The sequence below is a fragment of the Toxotes jaculatrix genome, chromosome 21 (genome assembly GCF_017976425.1).
Source record: "Toxotes jaculatrix isolate fToxJac2 chromosome 21, fToxJac2.pri, whole genome shotgun sequence".
Lineage (NCBI taxonomy): Eukaryota > Metazoa > Chordata > Actinopteri > Toxotidae > Toxotes > Toxotes jaculatrix.
Window position 1 is genome coordinate 2,425,865 of NC_054414.1, and position 25,523 is coordinate 2,451,387.

At 41.8% G+C, this 25,523-nt stretch overlaps 1 protein-coding gene across 1 annotated transcript in view; it reads left to right on the forward strand.

The window, feature by feature from the left end:
• The window catches only part of LOC121175582 (transmembrane protein 94-like), an 847,517-nt gene that overhangs the window by 489,942 nt on the left and 332,052 nt on the right, over window positions 1–25,523 (forward strand). The gene's annotated exons all lie outside the window — the stretch shown is intronic.

Here is a 25,523-nt window from a genome sequence, read left to right on the forward strand (position 1 = left end):
TAGCCTGGAAAGACTAAATACCTGGCCTTGATGTTAGCATAAAAAAATCGTACATTCCTCATGATGGACTGACTTTACCTTAATCAGTCATGCTTTTGATATATGCTAAAAAATTGTGAAAATACAAGCACTTAGGGTTAGTTTTAAAATGTGTCCGCAATATTTATTTTTCATTTGTGGGCCACTGAACTAACTAGATGGTTTGCTAGCGGACATTAACATTAGCTTAGTAAAGCTAGCTTGTTTAGACAGCTAGGCTAAGTCTAGGACAAAATAAGCAATACTTCACTATAGTGAAGAACCCACAGAAAATCCTCCTCTGCTCTGCTGTCCCCCTCAGCTAGAGGTTTTCAGTGTCTTTCAAACCATTGTTGTGGTGCTGAAACCCACAGATGTGTCAAACAAGCTGTGCACAGTACCTGCCCAATACCAAACAGCAGACAGGCAAAGGCAGCAGCTAGCTAGTGAACACAGTGGAGTATTTACCAGCTAAAACCTCATGCTTTTCTCAGACATTGGTGGAGACCTAAACAGAGCAAAAGGAAAGTGACTATTGGACTTAAATTCATCAGGTGGACAGAAACATGATTCCAAATCATTGCTAATGCTAATCAGTTTCTACTGGATGTATAAATATGCAACACTGTGCAGACACAATCCCAAATTTATGCTGTTCTGTGACGTGTATAGAGTTTTTCCATATGTCATGACCCCCTCGCCCCCCCCCGACCCAGGTGGTTATTGGTATAAAGAACTGTGCAGAAAGTACACTTGTACTTGCACTTGTATGTTAAACAACCATTTCCTTGAAACCTGAGTTTCAGCCCATGGATTTGATTGCCAGTCCTCCCACAGCTGGGATGTTGATGATAGAATCAGCAGCAGCAGCAGCAGGTACAAATTAAGGTACGAATCAAACTGAATTAAAGTGCTACTTTGTCATGATAATATAATATATATATATATATATATATTATATTATCAGAAAACACTCTGATTACAGTAATTCACACAGAACATTTGGCCTTGAAAAACCTTCGCCGTGCTACTGTTACCATCAAATCACGCTGTCCAGAAATAAGGATTCTTAAATCACATAAGCCATCGACCAGCTATTTGATGAAGAGCCAAAGTGTGTAATAAGAGTTGCAGAAGGCTTCGTCCATTGAGACTTTGTGCTGGATTTTAAAACGGGAACCTGAGCACTTTGCTGGGGACTTGACATCAAATATTTTTTAAATCTTTTGTCCTTGTCCCTTATCGGTGTCAGTGCCAAAATAACCACAGCTTCCCAAAAGACGAATTCTTAATTCAATACCCAAAAAGCTATTTTATTCATTTATATCAATATCAAGAGTTCATACAAGGCATTAAAGGAGGAGTAAGAGATTCTTGGTATCAATGTAATCACACAAGGTAATCAACAAACAACCTTCAGAAGCTCCACCCCTCCCAAATTCATGGTCGGGCAACAACAACTGGGCAACTAGAGAGAAATAAGAGCATCTCATAGCGAGTGGAAGTGGATACTCTTTCTCAAAGCTGAAGCAAAACAAACTTTATAATGCATACATTGTAAAGCACTTTGAGTGGTCAATAGCCTAAAAAGCTATTTAGCTTTATGTAGCCATACCTATATAAATGCAGTCCATTTACCATTTACTGTCACTGCAGTTGATGCTGCAAAGCACAAGCTCCAGACAGCAATACTCACAACTCTGCCATTATACGTAATATTACCCACCTGTCAAGCAGGAACAGAGCAACATCTGCATCTGTCTTTATGCCTTTCAACTCTCTGCGGTCTCGCCACCATAGTTGGACTGACCACTGGGACTGGGATAAATTCTGGTGGGCCACGCATGGGTGGACCTGCAATTGGGCCAGTTTGAATTTGATAAGTGTATGGGATTAGAATAACTCTACCTCCTGAGCCACCTCCATTTACACATCTACACAGAATTCTTATCAATTTACTGACTAAAATAAAACAAAAATAAACCATACATGGCTATCTTCACCTAGATTTAACCTTTTTTCAGTGTATTCTCATAGATATTCATGAGTTATGTGCGATCAGAGTCTCATAAGCTGTGATCAGGGCTTTTGATGGGAGGAAAAAACACGTTGGGCGTGATGGTCCATCAAGCAGATCCAGAAAATAACAAATATTAATTCATCATTTATACATCATAGCTGCTGTCATGCACGGTATGCAAATCTGACATGAAAAAAGAATCTGGAATGTGAAGAAGATTGGATATTCCTTTGGATATTTCATATATATATATATGTATATTTGGTGTCATTAGCTTGGATGGTTGTGCAGGATCAGTCAGTTTGCTTTCTACCATCTAAAGATACTAAAGGTACTATTCATTATATATCTTGTCTGAACATGTAGGGCTGTCAATTAAACTTCATGGATCCATGATTTGAATTTTTGCAAGAGGCTCTGTTTCCTTTATGCATTGCATTATGGGACAATAGTGTCCAGAAACAGCACATTCAAACATCTGATATATTTTAACATGCATGGTGACTTTAAGTGTTCTTAATTTTGTCCATTGGTTTGGTGTGAACACACTATAGACACAAAGCTGTACCCTGTGGAGGCTTTTGGACCCGCTTAAATTCAAAACCAAGAATTTTCACTACTGTCTTTTCCTGTTTTCACTGTTCTAGATTCCAGCACTAACATATTTTTTGTTTGGATGTCACTTACAATAAAAGTTCCTTGCAATCAGACTATATCACTGTAAAGCACAGACATTTTACAAAGCATGTCAGCTCAGACCTCAGACCTCAGAGTTGAGCTCTGGTTACTATTTTGAAATATTTTGTCATAGCTGATGTTTTGTCTAGTGGCTCCCAAAAGTTTTCTGTCATGTCCCTGTCATGATCTGCCCCTCTTCGTGACTTCATGCCTGGACTCTTGTATTTTCTGCTTTTTTAAATGAAAAAAAAAAAATTGAAATTACAACCTTGTGTTTCTATTGGTTGTTTTACTTCTTGCCCTTGTGTGTTTCCTCCCTTGTAATCCCCTGCCCCGCCCTCATTAGTTTCACCTGTGCCCGCCTTTCAATTCATCTACCTGGCTATCCACCATCTGCAGGTAAGCCTGGTTTTTCTTTATTTAAGTATCTTCAATGCATCATCCTGCCTCGGTGTGTCTGTGATTAGCTGTTTTCCTGTGTGTTTCTGCCTTCAAAACCACTGGTGGAACTAAAACAATTGGCAATTGTTCAGATCAAGCAGTTTTTATAATGCAGTGCTGCATTATTACCTTGTGCTTTGTGCACCCCCCTCTATGAAGTCTGTCCCTTACTAAATGAAACATACTAAATTAACATGTTTAACAGTCAGCTGGTATTTTGTGTTAGAAATAGACACAGTACAGCAATTAATAAGGACTCATCATAGCTGAAAACAGTACAAACCTCACAAACAAGTTTGGGATGTCCACACGAGCCCGAGCAGATTACCCACAACAATCCATAAAGTACAGCAGTAACTCACCTGCTCTAAATGCTCTTGGCCTGCTGTTCTCCACCAACAGCAACAATCATACTGTACTGTACTCTACCTGGCTGCTTGCCTGGTAATGCGAATTCAATATAGCCAGTCGATACAGCGATAATGGTGCTCACTGGCCATCTAATTCTGTTAGAAGTGTACAGTATACAGAGGAGGTAGAGTTGCCATTCATCAATTAGAAAGGAACAATAAGTGTGTGTGTGTGTGTGTGTGTGATTTTAAAGAACTTTATAAGCTTATGTTTCGTCCAGAGAGAGCGGCTCAGCTCAGTCTAACCCACCTTTGTTCGGGAAAAAAACTCTTTCGAAAAGATGATATGCTCACTCCATTGACTTTACATCTCCAACACGCTACGCATTGATGATCTTTTAATTTACTCCAGCCTTTATTATCTATCCCTCTGTTGCTCCTCAGCACACAAAGAAATTAAATGCTGGGCTTGCGCCATGCGAATTTATTATCATGTCAAAGCCTGTCATCTCCATGTTGTTTCATTGCGGAACTGAACTGTCAAAACCAGCCCTCCTTGTGTGGGGTGAGAGAAAAGGCTTGCATAGTATGAGTGAAGCCACACGAGGTTTGTGTTGCTTAGCATCATGCCGAAATGCTGCCAAAACATTTCAGCGTCTTTTGTGTCACCTCCAGAAAGTAGAAATGGAATCTTAAAGCTGCACTCTTTCGGTGTTATTTGGTAGTAAAAGGAGTCAGGAGGATAAATGGGACACGTTGTAGCATCGCGTGAAAGAGTAATCTTGTTTTTGCTTTGATTCCAGGCTGTTTTGAAGGGGAGTGGGCAGTCCGCTTTATTTTATGTCAACAAGGAGATGAGACGTGAATGAGACATGGCCAGAACGTATGCGTGGTTAGCTTATCCTGTGGCAAAACCAAGACTGATTTAAGTATAACATCTCTAAATCATCCTCAAGGATATATAATACAAAAACAACACTGTGGCAGAGCGGTGAATAAAAACTTGTTTGGGGGTTAAGACAATGCCTCCTTTTATGAAAGGTGTTGAAACAGTATCGATGCGAGAGACAGTGAAGCTCTTGATCACACTGCCACATCTGATGAGCCAGGAGTCTGAAAACACGCTGCTGGGATCATGTTTGAAGGCTTTTTCTAGCATTGATGGTGCATCTTTTGAAACTTGAAAAAACACGCACAATCAATGGGCGTCAAACTAGGCGTTAATGTTTTAACTTCAGCCAGAGAGACAGTGAGAGATGTCTCTTCTGGTTAATACTGAACAAGCTGAGAGTGATGCTTAGATGCTGCAGAGAAGCATCATGGGGTTGGTGGCATCTCTCCACTGGGGAAAAGTCCTGTGTTGAGTGAATTTCATTCTCTCATCAATATCAAAAAAGTGAAACTACTAACATTGTCAAATTGTACAAGCAGTGTGATTGTGTGTACAAAGTCATTGGAAATTATGGTGCAAGTTGAAAATGTTTCAACTGTGACTAGAATCTGTATCAAGACTGTGAGTATCAACTCTTCAGTGGCTCCTACCAGTTTTTTATATCTGGTTCCTTTGCTGCCATTTTTCATTCTCTCTTAATATATGATACTTATGTTCCTGTCACCTCTAGAATCCTATGAAAGGTCTCTGCTAATGCTTTGGACTTCATGGATGGTGCATTATCACTGGGTGCTAAAGCCCAGAGCGTATTCTGCAACAAGGCACAGCCTTCAGTCTCAGACACAGAGCAGAATCTGTATTTGTGACAGAAGGTTGTCTCCTAAGGGTTCAAAGATACATCTTGACCTCGTTGTGAGGTACCGCAGAAAGAATTTCTGAACATGTTTGATTTTATTGTGACTAGAAAAAAAGTTGGGTTTATGGCTGAAGCACCTTGAAGAACAAGTCTGAGACGGAAGATTTGAGTGGTGAGCGATATTCAATGAGTGCAAAGGTTGTGAGGGTGGGTGAAGGCAAGCTGAGATGGATGAAGTGTGTGAGTGATTGCTGGTATGTTTTTGCTGAATATTGTCTACTGAACTCCTCTTCAGGGGGCGTAACCTTGTAATCAGAACATCATGTCTTAGATCAGTTATGTCATGTGTACACCCCCATGTGTGCGTAAACCCTCTGACAACGAAAATGACACTTTAGTTAGTGTAGTTAGTAGTAGTGAAAGATGGTTTTGGTTAAAAGTAAACGAACATGCCACAGTTTTATTGTATCTTTTTTTTTTTTATTTAAACTTATTTATGAAAAAGTAATGGTACATTAAAATTTGAAGAAAAGCTAACTTTTTAAAAATCTTTGTTTGCTGCAGGGGTTGTATTGACTTCTTGCCATTTCAGAAATAAAATAAATATTTGCCCAGATGTGCCCAAACTTTTTGCTTACAACTTAGTACTGTGTTAAAGTCAGCATTTGGGCAACGCTGCAAGTCACAAGACGTCCTACAGGTGCCCTTGCCAAATCTAATCAGCCCTGTTGATTGATACTGGCATTGCCTGACAGTTGTCTGGTATGTCCCCCTTTCACTGTAACACAGAGACTGTCCCCTGGAGACACCTGTATTGCTTGTTCTGCAGCCCAGTGCTTTAATGAGGTTTAGTAGTTATTTCCTCAGTCATCTTGCCAAAACACAGTCCACAGCTGCTACGTACAGTTTAGTTCCAGTCTTCTGTGGTGCCTTCTTCTATCATTTTGCCCTCAACTAACTGTATTTAGGTTAGACTGTCAGAGACCCATACATCCATCCCACGCATCCACCCTCAGAGGTGTTTTGAATTATTTAGGTGGGTAAGACATTTTCTAATGATTGTGTAGGCGTGCAGATTGTGCTTCATTGAAATCTTTTTTTTAACCCCAGAATATAGTGAATTATATAATTAGGATAAAGAGCTGCGTGTTTTATTGTCAGTCAAGAACATGTTATACATGAAAGGAAACTGACATCAGGAGAAGTCAAGGAACCGCATGATATATCACGTTGTACTTAACAGGGTCACCAACTTTAGTGTATGACGTTTAACCAGCTCACAGCACAGCCTCACCAAGTTCTAACCTGAAGAGACACCTAATCAGGCAGAATAAGTGAAAACACCTGTGACAGTGTGGGGCCTTTAATGTCTGCTCTGCAGGGTTTCACAGCTGTGGGGTCGCCTCCCCGGCTGCAGAGAGTGAGCTGGGTCGTTGTCCATATTCACTGCGTGTTGTGAGATCACTATGATCACCACAGTGTTTGTGTGTTTGTTGTGCTGCATGTTTTTAGCCATGCTAGTGATTAGTTGGTCCACCGCTTTGGTTCGTAGTAGAAGTAATGGCTGACGAGAAGCATCGTCCACTGTGTGTGTCTATGGAGTGTGAAAGATGACAATGCTTGGCCGATTGAGCAGCCAATCGTGTCGATTGTCGCTTGCCTTTGCTGTGAACTGACGCCATGACCAATGACGTTGGAGAAGAAGCGCGACACTCACGTCGTCACCCCTCTCATCAGAGAATCTGCGTCTGAAGCTACCTGACATCTGCGACATGCCGTCTGTTTCATTTTCAGATGTTCTGCTGGTGCAGGGATTAGGGAGTATTGTACCTGTACCAGTGACCCGTTCATGTGTAGCTGAGTGACCATAATGCATTGTGTCAGCTATTTATTAAAGTCTGTTCTCTGTAATTAGAAAGATCAGTGACATAGAAGCGACAGTAAGCAGGCCAGAGGTAGTTACAAACAATGACCAGCAGGTGTCACTACCTCATCAATAGGTTTGTCCACTCAATGTCTCAAAACTTACAGAGAAATACGGATATATTAAAAAAAAAAAAAATGGCAGCTGCAGATAGGCGTTCGTGCGGTGAATGATCTGCAGAGACAGTGAGCATCATATGAAGCATCAACTATTGTGCAGTAAATCATATCAGGTGGAATTAAGCTCTCACTGGACTGTAGCCTCCATCAGCTGTGATCACGTGGAGCCCCTTGATAACTGGCAAAACACACTCGACGTAATTCTGCAGACTGGTTAGAGATTCATTGGACCTGACATGGCCCAGTAAATAGTGCCTTCTAGTTTTCAAGCAGACATATTATCATTTAGCACAGTGATGTCTGTTGCTGCCATCCATCCATACCTGACGTGATTGTGTAATTCAGGGAAGAAATAACTTTGTATCTGTGTAAAATAAAACTGAGCATCTGTACGTTAGTCTGTGTTTAAATATGTATTTAAATATACTATTGACACACATATTCCAACAGTATCTTTAATTTATTCAGACGTGAACATCAAACAGTTTTAAAGAAAAGTCATGTAAAAAAAAAAGACTGTCTAAGGAAAGACCAAACAGACCAAAGAGTGAGTCCATGTTAAATTCAGAATGCATCATGCTTGCTCACACCAGTGGGTGTTTTTATTTTTTTTTTGGTGAGGGGAAATCAATAAGATCAAACATATATACATAATTTAGTGCAGAACAAGTGTTACTCAAAGTCCAGACTCTTTCAGGAAAATTACATCTGCTGCCAGTGCAATGTCAGCCCCCACAGGCAGAGAACACAGTCAGCTAGCGTTTTGTTAGTAAAGCCCAGTGCTGCAGACAGTGGCCTTTGACAAAATGTTTAGGATGGCCATTTTTTACCTCCATCTTGGAGGAAATGATGGTTAAGTGCCAAACATTGGTTGCTATGGACTGACATATGAGATAAATACATCAACAAGAATTTCATAAATTGGCGTACTGGCTTATTATTGGATGTTGGAAACAAGTCGCTGCTTTTCCAGCATCCCAGATTCATGTAATCATGCTAAAATAAACAAACTGTCCTCCAGAATCATTTTTGATAACATAAAAGAATAAAATAATAGTTTGAATGAATTCTCGTGTACTCTGGATGTGTTTAAACTTGACCGTATGAGCTTGTCTTAAAGAACATCGGACACCTCGGCTGCTAGCCTGCTTCTGACCTCTGCTGCTGCCTTCTCACCTACCAGATTTTTGGCATCTAAACACACAGTCAAATAAAACTACATACGACATCAGTTCAATTAGAGAGCACTCGTGCACAGTAAGAGTCTCAGGATTCACTGCACACGCACAATGAACCTGATGAAGCCTATTTGTGAAACACACTGCTCTAATTGTGCGAAACAAATGGAGTAAAGATGTATCACTGAAGTAAGTCAGTCCATCGTGCAGAGTTTTTGGAGGGCTGTGTGGTACTTTCCTGACAGGATGGCCTTTGCTTTATTGAGCAGATTCTTGCTTGTCAGTGTGGGAGCTGAGTTTTATAAAGTCAGGAAATGTTGAGATGGATGATTTTAGGAAATTCTCTTCTGTTCTGAATTTGAGTTGGAAAAAATAGCCCACTGCAGGTGATTGATTAAAATCATACACATAATAATAACACAGGCACGCACACACACACACACGTACACATACAGAGGCACACACACACACGCACGCACACACACACAGGCACACATCCAGAGGTGTTTTCTTCATTAAACTGCTGCTCAGGATGCAGTTAGGTAGAGCTATGCTCCAAACTGTGTGAGGTCGCCAAACTTTGTGAACCAGTAAGAATGATAAATAACTCACCTGCTCTCACAGGTGCAACTAAATGAATAGTCAGTCTATACACACTTACAAAGTCATCGGAGGAGGTCTAATGTGTGGGTGTACTGTGTCCCCAAAGGATAGATCCTAATGAGTCTGGTTACACTCAGACATTTCATTTATCAGTTATCCACTGGAATTCGTATCCTACTGACTGAGGCACCATGAGGCTGATATTTGGGTTTTGAGATGTGAGATGTCTCAACAACAGCTGGATGGACTGACATGAAATTTGCTTCAGACATTCATGGATTCATGAATGGGAAATCTCGATCTCTCCATGCAGGAGAACCAAACTGTTGCTGCAGACAAATTGTATTTTGTGATCCTTGCATAAAATGAACCAGAACACAGGTTAATGACGACAGCTGTGCTTTAAAATGGGCTGCGCAGACATTTAAAATGAATGATGGGAGAGAAAGTTACCCCTGCATCCACACACCCACCATCCACAGGAGGCCATCGGTCTGCCAGCAAGTGCTAGCAAGAATAATATGATGATATTAAGACATAAATGACTTCCCAACCCTACTGTAAAACCACTTCCTGTTTAGCATGCACTGCCTTTGTTAATGTTTCAATAGATGCAGTGGCAGCAGGGTCAGTACCCACAATGAGCTAAAAGTCCAAAAGGTTGGCAGGTCCTGTAGAGACGGCTGAACTCTGACCTGAACGGCACAGAAAACAAGGAGTCTGTGTTCAGTTTGTGAATCATTTTTTGATGATGCTGATGCTGATGATGAATTCAACATACAGCATTTCTCCAGCTTCCCTTCTAGTTCAAGATGGTAGATGTTACTTTACAAGGCTTTCTCTGTGTAACAGGGTGCATGACTGTGAGCCTGACAGCTACATGACAGCTCAGGTATTCAGACGGCAGGTTTTGGATCTCATTTTTTATCTCTCAGGCTTCTTGCTGGAGTGCTAGAACGCAGCGTTTTGTTAGTAAGTTATACGATCATGACCGTTATGAGGACACAAAAGCGGAGCAGCAATCACCTCAGTGCTTTTGGGAGAGCAGCGTAAACAGGTGCTGTTGAATGCAGCTGGGGGAAACTGCTTTATTCAGTTTGCTGATAGTAAGTAAATAAAAGTGTAGTTTCAAAAGAAAACATCCCAAAAAACGGACAAAAACAAAATTTACATTTAAGGATGTATAAAGGTAAACACCAAATCCAGCGCTTCCTCACACTAATCCAGCAGGAGCAGTCTGAGACCACTTCATCCCCTCGACTTGAGCTCTGAATGTTAAGGCGCCTTGTCTGTCTCGTCTCTCCCAGCCTCTCTGTCTCTGTAATTTCCTGAGCATGATCGTCATGTATTCTCCATGGTGCTAATGAATGATTGTGCTGTGCTGTGATCCACAGGCCACAGAGTCAGTGTGGGTGGGGCAAACAATGGGATTAATACCAATTATACTGCCGCGCAGGCCAAGAGTCCATCCCCGTGTTAAATGATCATATTACGCAACAGGATGAAGGTCATTTAATGAGATTAATGAGATTAGCATGGCGGGTGCAGGGCTGTGTTTTCATGTTTACTGCCTAGCTGAGCGTTATGTGCAGTTTAGGAACTTGATGAAAACAGTGTAACATATAGGGACAGTGAGAAAATGACTTCAGAACAGGCAATGGGTACACGTGCTGAACTTCTGCATGTGCATATTCACCCGTTCACTGTGATTTGAAAACACACACTTCATTGCCTGTCCCTGTCCATTTAGCCGAGCTGTATAACCAAGACATTTAAAGCTGTGTTCACGTAATTCCCACCCAGCTCGTGTGTAAAATGGACTGATGGGAGTTCGTGCCACTCTCAGCTGTCTCCCTTTCGTCTGCACATCTCCGATCAGGTTCTCCACATGTCACACACAGCAGTAAGCAGCTGAGTCAAGTGCTTCTCAGTTCCTGGACAGCAAATTTCCAGTGGACTTCACAACCTTTTCCCGTTGGTAAGCTTCGTGTTTTTGATGATTGGTGGTGCAACGTTCGGCGGCTTAGCTGTCTGGAGAAAACAACCTCCTCTGAGTCTCAAACTGCAGCTTCAACACTCACCTGGGTGAGCGATGCAGAATCCTGTTATCACACTCGCACCACTAATCTCAGCATTATCTGATCAAGTACATATATATTTTTATTCCGTGGACTCGTGCAGAAATATTACAGAGCTTGAACTCCTTAGAAGCCAGTGCTGGTGTGTGTGTGCATCTTTGTTTACCAAGAATCTGACAACTGCTGATTTTTGCCTCTGGTATTGGTGGTGTTCCTTTGCGAAAAAAGACTGTGGAGCAGGAATCACAGCTCTGAACACGAAAGCTGAGGTTTCTTGCCCGTGAAGATTTTTGTATTTTGGTGATTCACAAAGTGCTGTACCAGGAGGGAGAGGCTCAGTAGAGGCTGTGCCATTGCCAATTAAGCAGAACCCTGCAATCTTGGTGCCAAAGCTGACTCTGTTTCACACGGTCCAAAGAGCACAGAGTAAACGTGCTCTGTAATATTTTCATCACTTCAGAAGTTGCCAAAATATTACCAAAAACAAAATTGGTGCAACTTTACCCAGAGTTTGTTGAGGCCACCCCTGACACAGTGATGCATGGAATGAGAAATCTGTCTTCTTACAAAGAGAAACAAAGGCTCTGCCACCCCCCCCCCCCCTCCCCATTCCAATCATTTTTATACAACCCTTCTTACACTTGTTATTCTGAGCATAATCCACACGTTTCCTCACCGTTAAGCTGCTGATTTGACATTGTTACTGTACTTAAAACTCACACTGTCAAGCTTTTTATATTCTCCTCCCGTCGGGATTTGGATGTACCTGCGGCGAGACAGGCAGCGGCGTTTTCATTAATCACGGCAGAGGAGCAAGGAAAATTCTGGACACCTTTCAGGGCAAAGTTTGCATAATGAGAATTGCTTTACCTTAATAGCCTTCTCAGACACTCAAATGAAGTGCAGAGAAAGACTTTCTGAGTGGATTTGATTTATGTACATGACACACTAGTCAGATTGTCTCATGGTCTGAGAGTGATGTGCAAGGCCTTACTGTAGCTTTCCATGTAGTGTTGGTGTGGCATTGCAATTGTCGCTAATGTTTACCAATGTTGTTGTGTTCCCACATAGTTGTGAAGTGTTGCGCTGACAGTAGGCTAAGGTCACTTCATTTCTGTGGAGTATTTGTTGGCTGTATTTCCCCGGCATGGCAGGACCGGCAGAACTAAAGCCCCATCGACTCCTCTCCACAGCGGACGACCTTTACTCGCATCCAACCTGCTCTGAATTAGCACTAAGTGGTCCAATCAGCTCTCGGCTGTCAGTTAATTGGAAGCATTTCTAAACTGATCTTCAGGTGAAAACTATTTGGTGATTTTTTAAGGTTAATCAGCTGTTTAAAGCAGCAGTGGAGTCCAGCAGAAAGGCAGGAAAGTGTCTCAGCAACAAAGGAAGCTCTCATGCAGCTCTGTCTTGAAGCACTCTGAGAAAAGATTCTCATGTCATTACTCACTGGTCCCATTTTCTGTTCTGTGAACTGTCCACCTCTAACAGCCCGGAACATCTCTCTCAGACCTCTGCATGAAAGAGAAGTGGAAAGTTGTGCAAGACATTAGTTACATCATCTTGAAACACAAAATGGAGCATGCATTTTCCATATTAGACAATTCCTTTAAAAAAAAAAACAAAACAAAACTTGGACCTTAACATTTAGAAAATAATCTTAACCATAGTTTATTTCTAAAACTTTGATTGTTCCTTAACCTTTGCTGCAATGTAGCTGCCATTAGCCAGGTTGAGCACTGTATTATCCAGAGACATTCTCAGATGGTTCCCATAGAAATCCCATTGAAAGTGGCTGTGCGCTTCCTTTTAAAACAAATTACCACAAACTAATTACCTATGTACCCTGGCTGTCTGTGGCCCCGATGATCTGGGATGTTTGGACGCTGGCCTTGTCCAAATGGAAAGTGGGACTCACCAGCATTTCATCTTATCCTTCTAGCATGAAGCATCTCAGACCAAACTCCTTAAAGAAGACATTAAATGTTTAAATGTGCCACATTTAAAATTTCCCCGTTGTTGCGGTGACTCAGCTTCCCAAAGTGCTTCCTACACAGACAGGACAGCAGAAGCTGGTGGGGATAACGTGGGAGTTTCCATGAATTAGCTTCCACAGCAGTGATCTCATTTAGCAACTTCTTTACTATTTAATGAGATTAAGTGGGTTTAATTACCTTTTAATCTGCCTGGGTTTTTCTTCAGCTGCTGGGTGGCACCACCAGTCATCTCAGTGTGATGCCAGTCCATCCCAGGTTTTAACCAAAATCCCCCCACCTTAAAGGCCTTTCATGAGATGCCATGGGAAATTACCTGCAGTGTGTTTATCCAGTGAACTCGCATTAATCACGGAGCTTTTTAACATGCCTCTAATGAGTCTTTGCGATGCCGCTGGCTGGAAAGAGTCGTGTGTATTTGGAGGTCTTGCATGGTTTGTGTTACATGATAAATGGCTGCAACAACACTCAGCAAGAGAGGAAGCAATCAGAAAAGTTGCACAGTCATCTCTCCAACAGACCTGCATTTGTTATGTCTGAATAACTCCAAACATAAAGCCATGTGGGTAGTAGGCTTCATCCTTTGGGCAAGGCATCCATGCCCAGTGGCTAGGATTAGGAACACAACCTAATTTACCCTGAAGTGACGCTTGACACAGAGTAAGCGTGTCAAAATATAGAGCCATATCTAACATTTTCTGACTGTCTGAGGCTGGGAATTTTTTTACATTAATGCAATTTGATTTCTCTCAGCCTGAACAGTTTTTTTTTTTTTTTTTTTTCTTTTTGTAAAAAGAAAATGCAGCAGGGTTGGAGGTGGAGCAGGGGTGATAGGTAGCAAAAGGCAGAGCTGTTAAATCTTTAGGACCGAGTCTGGTCTGGTTAAGGCTTGAGGTCTTCACTGGGTTTCTCCGACAGCAGTTCTGTTCTAATTAGATTAGATGTTAGCCTGGAGTTTTAAAGCTTTGGTATGGTTTCAGAATCATAAAACATATTCTATATAGACCCCAAAATGTCACAGTGTGACTCTTTTTTTTTTTTTTTTTTAAACCATTTTATTTTCTCTTGTAATAACCTTTTAGCTAGAAGTATGTTTTGCATTTCCCCTGATCCACAGGAAGAGATTGGTGCTTTGGGCCACAGTTACTGTTGGCAACAATTTAGAGTAATGCACTATACATAAACCTATACTACAGCATGTGAGATGATGTGCATTCAGTGTTCATTTACTTCCTTTGAAAGGTCAAACTCCGACAGGAAACTGTGCCAGTGCTGCGGCTGGCTCTTCCTGGCTGTGGGTTAAGCTGTTGTCGCAGGTTAACGCTCGGACCACAGCTGTGGTTGTGGCTGTTGAGTTTCCAACATACAGGAGTTTAGGAACCACTTCACCTCAGCACTCACCCAACACAACCACAATTCAATTCACCGCACACACACACACACACAAATCCTCTACATACAGTCAGTGTTACAGCCTTTACAAAGTAAATTGTCACAGCCATAATCATAACAACCAAACTACAGGGATGGCTACCACCATAATCACAGCGACCGCAGCAGCCGCTCATACCACACTGTAGAGAACTAATTCACTAATTATCTTAACATTAGTTGCAATTATACAGGCTCGCAGCTGAGCAGCCACAGCAAAGGGTGCACACACTCGCGCTGTGGTCACAACCAGCGGCTGTAATAATATTATTATATTACAATACTAAGTTATGCTGCTATTATATTATTATAGTAATGCTGTCCTGTGTGAATCAGAGGGGAAGGAAAAAAAATGTATTAATGAAAAATATTGCCAGGGATTGCATAACTTAATGTGAGGTAACACAAAAGCTTTTGTGAAGAAAGGCAAAAGTAGTTCAGGGAAAAAAAAGAAAAGAAAAAATATCCCTCTGTCATGACCCATTTGGAGGCTGTGAACCATAATGTCACATTTTCCCCTGCAAAAGAAAAACTCTGAAAAATCTGAGGTGCAATTGTATCATTCTGAGCCAGGTGGACACCTCAGGAAGGCACAGGAACGTAAAGCCGTTCAAAGCACAGTTATACTTAAAAGCAGCGTGGCCGCTTTCTTTTTTATATAGCTACTGAATGAAGCACGTTCTATTACAGTGATACCAAAGCATTCATACAATGACACCGTATAATGCAGCTGTACAGATAGGTACTTGGTAATTTGTTGTGTTTATTTGCTCATTTTGGATTGTGACTGTCTGTTAGTGTTGGTCTTTGATTTTAAAGAACTATATGCAGACCTTTATTTTTTAACCCTGTTGCTGGAATCAGTCACGACGGAGGCCGAGGAGTTGAAGGGCGAGATGGAAGCTTCAGGTGTGATATAACGCCCCAGCGACGTGACGCTTTGCTTTGATTCATCCTCAGTAATGATGCTCTCATATCTCATGCCCCTCTAATGTAATATAATACATGATTCTATCTGGAAAACAATCACTCGCATTAGCTTCAAATGATAGTGGTAAATAAGCAGAACAAAAGAAGGATATTTGTGTAGGCTGCTTATTTTTATGTTAAGACAGGTGGGAAACATGACCAATGGAGCCAATCGATAATCAACTATCAATCAACTATTACCAACACTTTAGTTAGATGCTCCACTGCTGATGCTATTCTTGCTCTCAGGTGATAACAAGCACACTCTCATTGCAACTTCTGGCAAATCTACACCTCAGCTGAGATGAACTGTAAATATGCACAGGAACTCTGCAAACGTGTATTTACACATGAATCAGATCAAATCAGTTTTATTTATGTGGACCAATATCACAAATCACAAATTTGCCTCAAGGAGATTTAGAATTTGTGAAACCCTCTGTACTCAAATCCTCGATTCGGATAACAAAACCAAAGGAAACCTCAGGAAGAGGAGGAGAAACCCCTGTTCTTCATCTGAAATATACTGTAAATGGTCCAGGAGGATGTCCAGCAGCGTCCAGGTGCTGTCAAACCTGAGCCACACAACCTCCTCTCCACCATGGGCATTATTCACACAGGAGAAAGGAAACAAACACACAGAGACAAGGACAACATGGACACATGCAAGGCAAGAGTGAGAGACAAGGGGAGAGGCTGGATCTCCTGGAGGATGAAAATCCAGACTCAGAATATCTGGGCACCGACAGTCCAGGGGAGATGGAGGTCTCAGGATGGCTTATGGTCCAGCACAAAGAAGCTTGACTGAAAACAAAGGACAGGGAGGAGGAACGAGGCGAGAGAGAGACACAGAGACGCAGAGATAAGCTCACGAGTTTGAGGAACAACAAACAAGCAGAGGGTTAGAGAGATGTAGTGGTTTTCAGAAAGCTAACAGTGAACTCGTCAGCTGGATCAAATGGACTAAACTGTAAGTTCCAGGCTTAATAGATTCTCTGACATGATGAGTTTCATGTTTGGGTTTAAAGGCCTCAGCAGAGTCAGACTTGTCTGGTATCAGCAGGGGGGGGGGGGGGTTATTCCAGAGGAAGCAGCGTTACGTTTCCTGTCTCAGCCCTGTTTATTCTAGCCCCTGTCTCCTGCCTGTCTCAACCCACCCAGCAGATGTCCTTGGAGTTCCCTCCCTGTCACCTGTCCCTGAATCCCAGATCCACCTGCTCACCTGTCTCTTATTCACCAGATCTTACCCACTCACTTAGATACCTGTCCCCATTTCTCTCATTACTCCCATTAGGGTCCTTATAGTCTTGGTGCTTTTTTTTTTTTTTTTTTAACTCTGGGGACAGACAGGGGCCCTGTACTCTGAGAGCAGAGAGTGCAGGATGGAAGAATGGAATATAAGGCTTAAGCAGATCCGAGCAGCAGGAAGGGGTCTGCCCATTTAGGATTTTGTGTGTGACATTAGAAGCACCTTAAAGTCTTGATCTGACCTGAACAGGCAACCAAGGAAGGGAAGCTCAAATCTGTATGATGTGTCACATTTTCTGGTTTCAGTTAAAATTCCCTGCAGCATCCCGAACCACCTGAAGACTTTCAGTACAGGCCTGATATCAGAACATTACAATAATCCAGTCGGGGTGAAACAAAGGCGTTGAATTAGGGTCTCTGCATTTGCCACAGACAGAAAAAGACAGAGTTTTGGTCGTGTTCTGTGGGTGAATAAAAGCAGCCTTAGTGATGTCTTTAATGTCCTGATCAAAAGACAGAGTAGGATCAAATGTAACTCCAGGATCTCTCGCCTGTTAAACCCTGAGAAATCACGGGTGTCGAGATTTACTGTTACCTGCCTCAGAAACAAGTCATATCCAAGCAGTGATTGTGTGAACATCCAGTGTTGTTTACATCCCAGTTTACTTGCTCACTGTCCTCTTCCCTTCCTTATTGGTCCATTGCTGCATTTGCTAAACCAATCAGTCTTCACCCTTCAAATCTTTTGACTTGTAAAACTGAATAACAACGCTTCTTGAAATATCTTCTCCGCCCAGGTTGCGACTTGCGGTTCAGTTATTTTGCACACGATGGGGTAAGGCAGTCATCTGTGCGTTCGTATCATCATATCATTCTTAGCAGCGATTGACGACAGATGATCTGATCACCTCCTATCGATGAGATTGGAGGAGCTCACTCAATTTAAATGTCAGTATAGCTGATCTAAGAACAGCTGCTGTGATTAGCTCGTATTTTATGAAGAGATCACAAAAGTCTGCAGCAACAGTTTGATTTTCCTGAGCACAGATGTGTGTATGTGTGTGTGTCTTTCGCCCTCTCCCTCTGATTACACACATGGAAAAACTAGTTCTGCCGTAGGCCTGTGTGTGTGTGTGTTAAGGCAAAGTCACTGACAAATGAAATACATTCTATACATTAACAAGTGAATTTCAGGCTTCGGCTGGAGGCGTAAGCTCGGCAGAAATAGCCTGTCTCTCGGACCCGGTCTCTCTCTCACACACGAACACACACACACCAGCTAGAATGAATCAGCAGCAGCAGCAGCAGGCAAATGGAGAATGGAGATACGGGGTGTTGTCAGAGCACAGTTGTCAGGATTGACAGATAAAACGAAGGGAGCGCAAACGTGTTGTTTTAAACTGAGCAACAAAGTCGCTTGTGTTGATGAAAGATGGTTTCACATCAAAAAAAAAAAGAAAAAAAAAAAGAAATCGGCATGTCCCTTCAGTCATTCACAGACAATCTGACTGCCAACAAGCCTGCATTACATGTTACACTCATATACAGTGTTTCATTTGAATTTTCCACTCGTGTGAACTCTGAGCTGATCTTTGTGGGGATGGAGAAACAAACAAAATTAGCTATAAGCAGCTGCAGCCACTGCACGCAGTACACTGACATTTAAAAAGAGCGATGACAAAGTTCCCCCCACAACCTCATCCACACGAGGCGATTAGATCATTTATCGGCAATCGCTGCTTTTCTCTGATGGATTACTGTTGTCTGACTGGTGATTAATGCTGGTGCCTTTAGTTTTTTCTTGTGTATATAAACATGGGTGCAAACAGAGTTCAAGACTTGTATATGTGTGGATGCACGGTTGTGTGCAGACACATACATGCATTAGGCTCATCGGAGATGAACTAGGCCATGGCAGGACAGTGCTGACGGTTCATCTGTTCACCTTGATCAAAGTTGCCACAGTTTCTCTCCTCTGACTTCAAAGTCTCAAGGCATGATGGGAAATTGTTGGCTCTTCCCTGATTGGTTGAGAATATGTTCACAACATAACACTTTGTGTTGCGAAAATTTGACCTTGATTTAAAAGAAGGCTGAACGGTGAGGAACTCTTACTTTTGGAGGCAGGTGAAATACTGAGAGGAGAGTTTGCACTGAAAAGAAAACTGTGAAAACAGTCTGAGCAGTGCAGTGGAGCAGTCATACAGGGGGAGATGTTTTATCCACAGTCTTCTTCTTTAGCTGCTGAAAGGACATGATCAGTGTTCACGGTGCTTGTCCTAATGGTTCTGTTAGAAAGCTTTGACCGACAGCGGGTCAGCGTAGGTTGTGAATAAAACCTTAACTCTTGTGGGTTTGGGCTCTAACCACATCATTTTCTGGTAAACCTTAGATCAGAAGGATTTATCCTTCAAATCATTTATCTTTTTTTTTTCTGCAGGGCTGTCGATTGTGTATTTCATGCCAGTTTTGCAGCAGTCAAACACTGAAATTAGCTGATATGAAGCCAGTGCTCAGCAAACTCAATTAAATTCACAGCCTCTGCGCTGTGTTGTGACCTTGTCCCTTCACATTTGAATAAATATAATGTGTCTGGGTCCACTAAAACAACTCAGGTCCAAAGGCTGAGAAACTGTCTTGTTTGGGAGGAAACTTGACACATGCAGCATTAGTGTCTTGCCCTCACTCAGGAACGATCTTATATCATCTATTCAGCACTTCCTCCGCCAAGTCGGACAGGAGCTAAGCTAACTTTGAATTCTTAATGAGGGAGAACAGTTGAGAGAGTTAAACCTCCTGAAAAAAAAAAAAAAAAAAAGCATTCATCCATTTGACAGCCACAGGACCTTGGCACCCTTCTTTTATCAGCACAGTCGGTGATTTGGCCCTGCAGGTCTGCAGGTAACAAGGCCACGCCGTGTCAGTCTCTGATCGAGAAGTCACCACTTATACAGCCGGGCCCTGCAAGGCAGCTCGACTGACAGACACACAGCTCTCTGTTTTTGGTCTCAATAATTCAGATGGATTTGCCTTAGAGTACATCTACACACACACACACACATATACACACATATACCGGCTTCTCCCAAGCTTCCAATATATTCCCCCATGCTTTTCCCCTCTGTACGTGATGCGGAATGATTACAGCTGCGCTCTATATTCTATGAAATTGTGGTTTTGCATTGCAAATATGAATAAGATCTCATGTGACAAGTGTCTGTGCTCGGAGTGGCAGGGACCAGGCAATCTATTTTCATCAGTGTGAAGTGGGGGGTCATTTCACCCAGCTGAAAATCACATGCTGGCTCCAAAGCAATCCTGCTGAACTTTAGATTTAGTTGGAAGAGTGAACTTGCAAAAACAAATGCAGGTGTTCTGATACATCTCACTATATGGGTGTGGATGATCTGTAACTCTCATCTGTCTCTTTTTCAGCACGTTGCAGGCGTTAAATTAGCAGTATGAAGGATGAAATAAAAACATAATTCCGGTGCATTCTAGTGTGGGTTTTATGGTTTATAGTTTTTCATTCCCATCGGTTATATTAACATTTTTCTCACCAAATTAAATGAAGAGGTCTGCAGGACACTTAAACTCCAAACAGAAGAAATTCAAGTACAAGTGCAGACATGATCAGACAGGTTGTAATCAAGCCAACTAGTGCTGGAAAAAAACCCGGTTTGTTTTGGCACCTTTAATAGAACAGACTCTAGGTGTTAGAGGGTGAACAGCACACTGACTGCCAGAGATCAGCTTGGAACAATTGTGCAAAATTCCTTTTTTGTTTTGTGACCTGACTTTAAGCGGTGCAGGTGATGAGTGATGCATTGGCCCATACGCTAAATGTAGGTTAGGGTTAGTGTGATCTTTTGCACTGTCTCACAGCTTTTTTTTTTAAATTTTTTTTTTAGAAAGGGCCCCACATTCTCAGATCTCAGCAATTAACACAGCGAGTACAGCATCTGTGTGAATGATGGGTAAAAACCACAGAACTGAGACTTAATTAACTAAAATAATCCTTTCAGTGGATCCAGGTTTACCTGCCATAAGATGATTTCTAAAAAACGTTGGCATGTTTAATATTCATGATGTTTTTACAGCAGGGGCAGTGTTGGAAACGGTCAGCACTGCAGTTCAGAGGTTTCTGCGTGGGCTAATGCGCCTAAGCTAAATACAATAGACAGAAACTGATCAGGTGAAGGTTTAGTGAACTCTCAAAATGAGTTTGAAAGATGAGCTCAGGCTCTACTTTGAGTTGAGTGTCGGACACTAAACATACAGGAAACACACATGCGCCTGCAGCATGGATCAAGTATTAGCTGGAATTTTTTGGCTTGCAGCCCTCTGGGAATTCATTAGAGGGAAACTTTTTTTTTTCATATTCGCTATATTTCACCATCACTATTTTTAAATGTTCTCCAGGATGGAGGTCTTGACAGCACCTTGCTTATGTGTCAGTCATGCCAACACTTCATGCCAATGATTGAGGGAAGTAGTTAAAGCCATTGTTAAGGGGGTAAGGAAGATTTAACACCCAACCTTTCCCTTTCCTCTTCTCCCAGACCACATCAGCACACACAGCTGGATTGCAACTGGGAGTAAACCCTCCCCCCTCAGCTCTAAAACTGACCTCAGCTGGTCAAATCCCAGAGCCTCAAACTTTACACAGAGAGTAAACAGCAGAGATAGGGCACAGTCGGTATTGGTTTGACTTAAGCACATGTCTGAGTTTTCCCACCAGCACAGGGATCACTTTTGTTGAATCCAACAAGATGTCAGCAGCATCTACCTACAGGAGGTCATGGCAGATCACATGTAGCTTTTGTTAGAGAGATCTCAGTCTCACACTTAATAGATAAATAGATGATGACTACATATTGTAAGTGCATCTTCAATAAAAGCACAATCCTTTACTGCCTCATCAAATAATCAATATTAAAGTGCTGTTCACATCTAGAATCAGATTAGCAGAATACTACCTGTAAAAAATATAGATTAAAAGAAAACTGCAGAGGGGTTTGTAGGTTGTTTTTTTTTTTTTAGCCCTGCAGTCTTTCCCTTAGGCTCCTCTTACAACCTCTGCCTATCAGGGGATCAGTCAGTAGCTTCTATAGCCTGAGAGGCAAAACCCATGGGAAAGAAATTCCATATAACTCACCGATGCTTGTTAAGCTATTTGTTGTAGTAACTGAAGGCAAGTCATATGTAGAGCAAAAAATCCACTCGTCTCTGCATCCAAATCCTCCTGATCATGCTCCACTCTGCTCACATGCTCTCGTGTTCAGGGAACGGTAGCTGGTCTCACACCACACTGTTATAGGTCCACCTCTTCTCTTTATGCTGCTTCATCATTCTTGCAGATGATGCTCAAAACTATTGTGTCATCATCAAACTCAGTTATGAGGCTGGAGTCATGCAGTGCAGTTGTGTATCAGCAGTGTGAACAGCAGTGGGCTGAGCATACAGCCACGGGGAGTGCCAGTACCCCACTCGGTTGTGGTGATGATGCTGGAGCTGTAGCTGTCAGTCTGGACTGACGGTGGCCTACCACTCAGGAAGTCCAGGACCCAGCTGCAGAGGGAGGTGTTTGAGTCTAGCTGGCTCAGCTTCATCACCGGGTGTTGGGAACGTTCAACGCTCAATCCCTGTCAGCTCGGCAGCAAGTTAGCCCACCCCAGCTCAGTGGCCATGTCTGGAATGCATTACATATCCATGTTTCAATGAAAACAAACATGCGACGATTCTTCATTTCATGGTGTGTAGTCCACCTGATTGTCCGCTGAGCATGCATCAGCCAACAGGATAGAAAAGAGCGAGTGAGGTATTTTTTTTAACTAGCCTAACCATACTTTCAGGAACTCTTGCATTGCTTTTGGTGCTTCCTCCTCCAAAGGCTGGTGCTGTAGCCTCAGCCTTTGCATCAGGGTATGCAAAGTGTCAGCAGGCTTACACTGCACAGCACGTATAACGGCGCCGGACTCTGGTAGTTTGCTCTCATTCTGCTGAAATCCTGGTGGCTGTAGCTGAATTTTGCTGTTTAAAAAAAGTGATCTTTTTAACAGGCCGCTGTGCATGGTTTCCGTGGCACCATGGGAACAGCACACAGTGTTTTATTGTTATAATAATGCCACTGTGGAGTTTCTTCTTTGCAAATGTAATGGCATCAAACTTAAATGAAAAGAATAAATCAATAACATGGTCATATTTAAAAAGCAAAACATTGCACAGGGTTATTAATGCATGCAAAGATTGTTAGGAGCAGCCAGGTTCGTGTTCCTACAGGCTTTCAGCCATTCTTTTTTTAATTCTTTGGATTTATTTGCTACACACAGCACTGGCACTATGCTGGTCATTTTGACTGAGAATGTGCATTACACTGACAAAGAGACTTCCCGCTATTAATTCATCAACTGCTCTTGATGCTGAAAATCCCATTAGTTTCCCAAATGCAAATGTCAACTCAATTTCTTAGACCGTAAATTTTCATAATAAAAATCCATGCTTTCTTTGTAATTCATAAACGCTAACTCTTTCAAGGCACAAAAATCTTTGCTTGGCTGCCTTATTTAAAAAAAAAAAAAAAAAAAAGAAAAAAGAAAGAAAGAAAATCTGCACATTAAATAAATGTCACAACATTTCTCTTTTCATTTGGATGCATTTAATTAAATTGTTTTCCTAGATGTGCTTGTTTTTATCTGTCAGTCTGCAAGTTGATTTGAATTTTAAGTCAACTCTGCAGCAGCATGCTGAGCCACTCACTGAAAAAGAGACCCTCAACACATTTTGATACACAGGTCAAGGGCTATTCAATTCCAACTTTATGAATAAATAATGAGCATGGCTGTAATATCGAATTTGTCGCTCTGCCATAGTGGGGCAAACATGAATGATGGCCCACACACTGGGTTTAGCCACAAGGCAAATATTTTTAGGGGAAAGGTAAGGGTGAATTTCAACTACTTGGTCTTGTGTTTCATCAAACTTTGGAATAAACACAAATAAAACACAGTCACACAGAATCTGACAGAGAGTGTGGAACAGAAAAAAGAATAAATCTGAATATAACAGTGTATATATATATATAAGGCATTTAGGGTGTGTGCTACACATTTTGTTTTGTATTTATTCATGGATTTCATGAACATTGACACAACTGGCAACTGAGTGTAGGTTAGAGTATTTTTTCCTTTGAAGGGTTTCTTAACCTTGGCTTTTTTTTCTCAGAGAATGGTTATACTACTGTCCACTTGATGCCCTGTTGAATCAGAGTGAAAGAAACTGAGTGGAGTAGTTTGGCCTGACACTTGAAGTCTAAAGATTTCAGTCCTGGTTGAATTGGCGACACCTGTTGTAACTGGTGGTAACAGCAAATGCTGTTTAATAGTACAGGCCACAGAATTCTGGGGGCAGCAAAACAAACTACTGTGGTTTTAGTAAAGAAGTCAGGCAATAATTGGCCTTTTTCCATTATTCTGTGACCAACCGTGCTCTGATTATATACTGCGCACAGCATGAGCCTGCGAACAGCAGGGCACAGTGAAAGGTACTGTTTGCCTGGCTTGGCCGAGAAGTTGGTGGTGTGCAGCCAGTTGCCTGCAGCTCTTCATCTAACAGCTCACTGTGGCTGCTCCATTCTTGTTCCATTAGTCCCTGCAATATTTCAAACCGATCCGATGTCCAAGTGAATCTGAAGTGAATCACTGATATATTAGCAAGAAGGATATTACCTATATACCTAAATATAAACAACAGCTCTAACTTGCATGACAACAGTGAACAAGAACGTAGTCATAAACTGTCAGGTTCCTCTTTAGGTGAAAGTAAATATCCTCAATAAGCCAAGTCATTCAAACTCACTTATTCCCCGTTAAGTCTTCCAATCTAAATGACAGCATAGGTCACTCCATGGATCAACACAGTGTAACGGTTGCAAAAATGACAGCAATTACATTTGTATTGATTGAATCTGCACCGTACAATTTACGTCCGAGGCAAGAAGCAGTGTGTCCACAAAACCACCCACCATAAAAAAAAAGCAGCTGGGGTCACAGTGGTCCCCTGATCCCTTAGGCTCATGAATACCTTAGGTGTATGGGTATGTAGCTGATTTCCATGCAGGAGACAACAGTTTGCTTTCCATTACAGATCAGCAGTATTTTTCCCAATGTGTACCAAGTATTTTAGCTGTGCAGCCATAATTATACATAGTTTCCCATAGTTTATTTGCCATAACCGCAATCTTTCCCAAACCGTAACCATACTTTGAACTGGGTTTTATAGAATCATCCAATATTAACGTTTTTTTTTTTGTTTGTTTTGTTTTGTTTTTCCATGATTTGACACCTTCATCTTTCGGATTTAGCTACCATCAAGCTTTTTAAACTACTTCATTAGATCAGAATGATCACGGTCATGATTCACAGAAGCCGCTGATGACTGGAATCCAAACTGTCAAACTCAGGCACTTTGTACACCCCCGACCTCATTCCTCAAGGTTTCTCCCTTTTCACGCTACTTTCAGCTTTGTTTCAGAGAGAGAACATCCATTATTTGCACTGTCACAAAGCTGTCACCTGTCAGGAAAACTTAACATACAGTACATTGTTTTAAGTGTTTGAGCAAATGAGCGGTGCTGTGTTTATTTCTGGTGAATGCAGATGCTTTTTTTCCACTAACACTGTGTCTCCACAGGAGGTGCAGCGTGAGTAGCACATTGGCAGC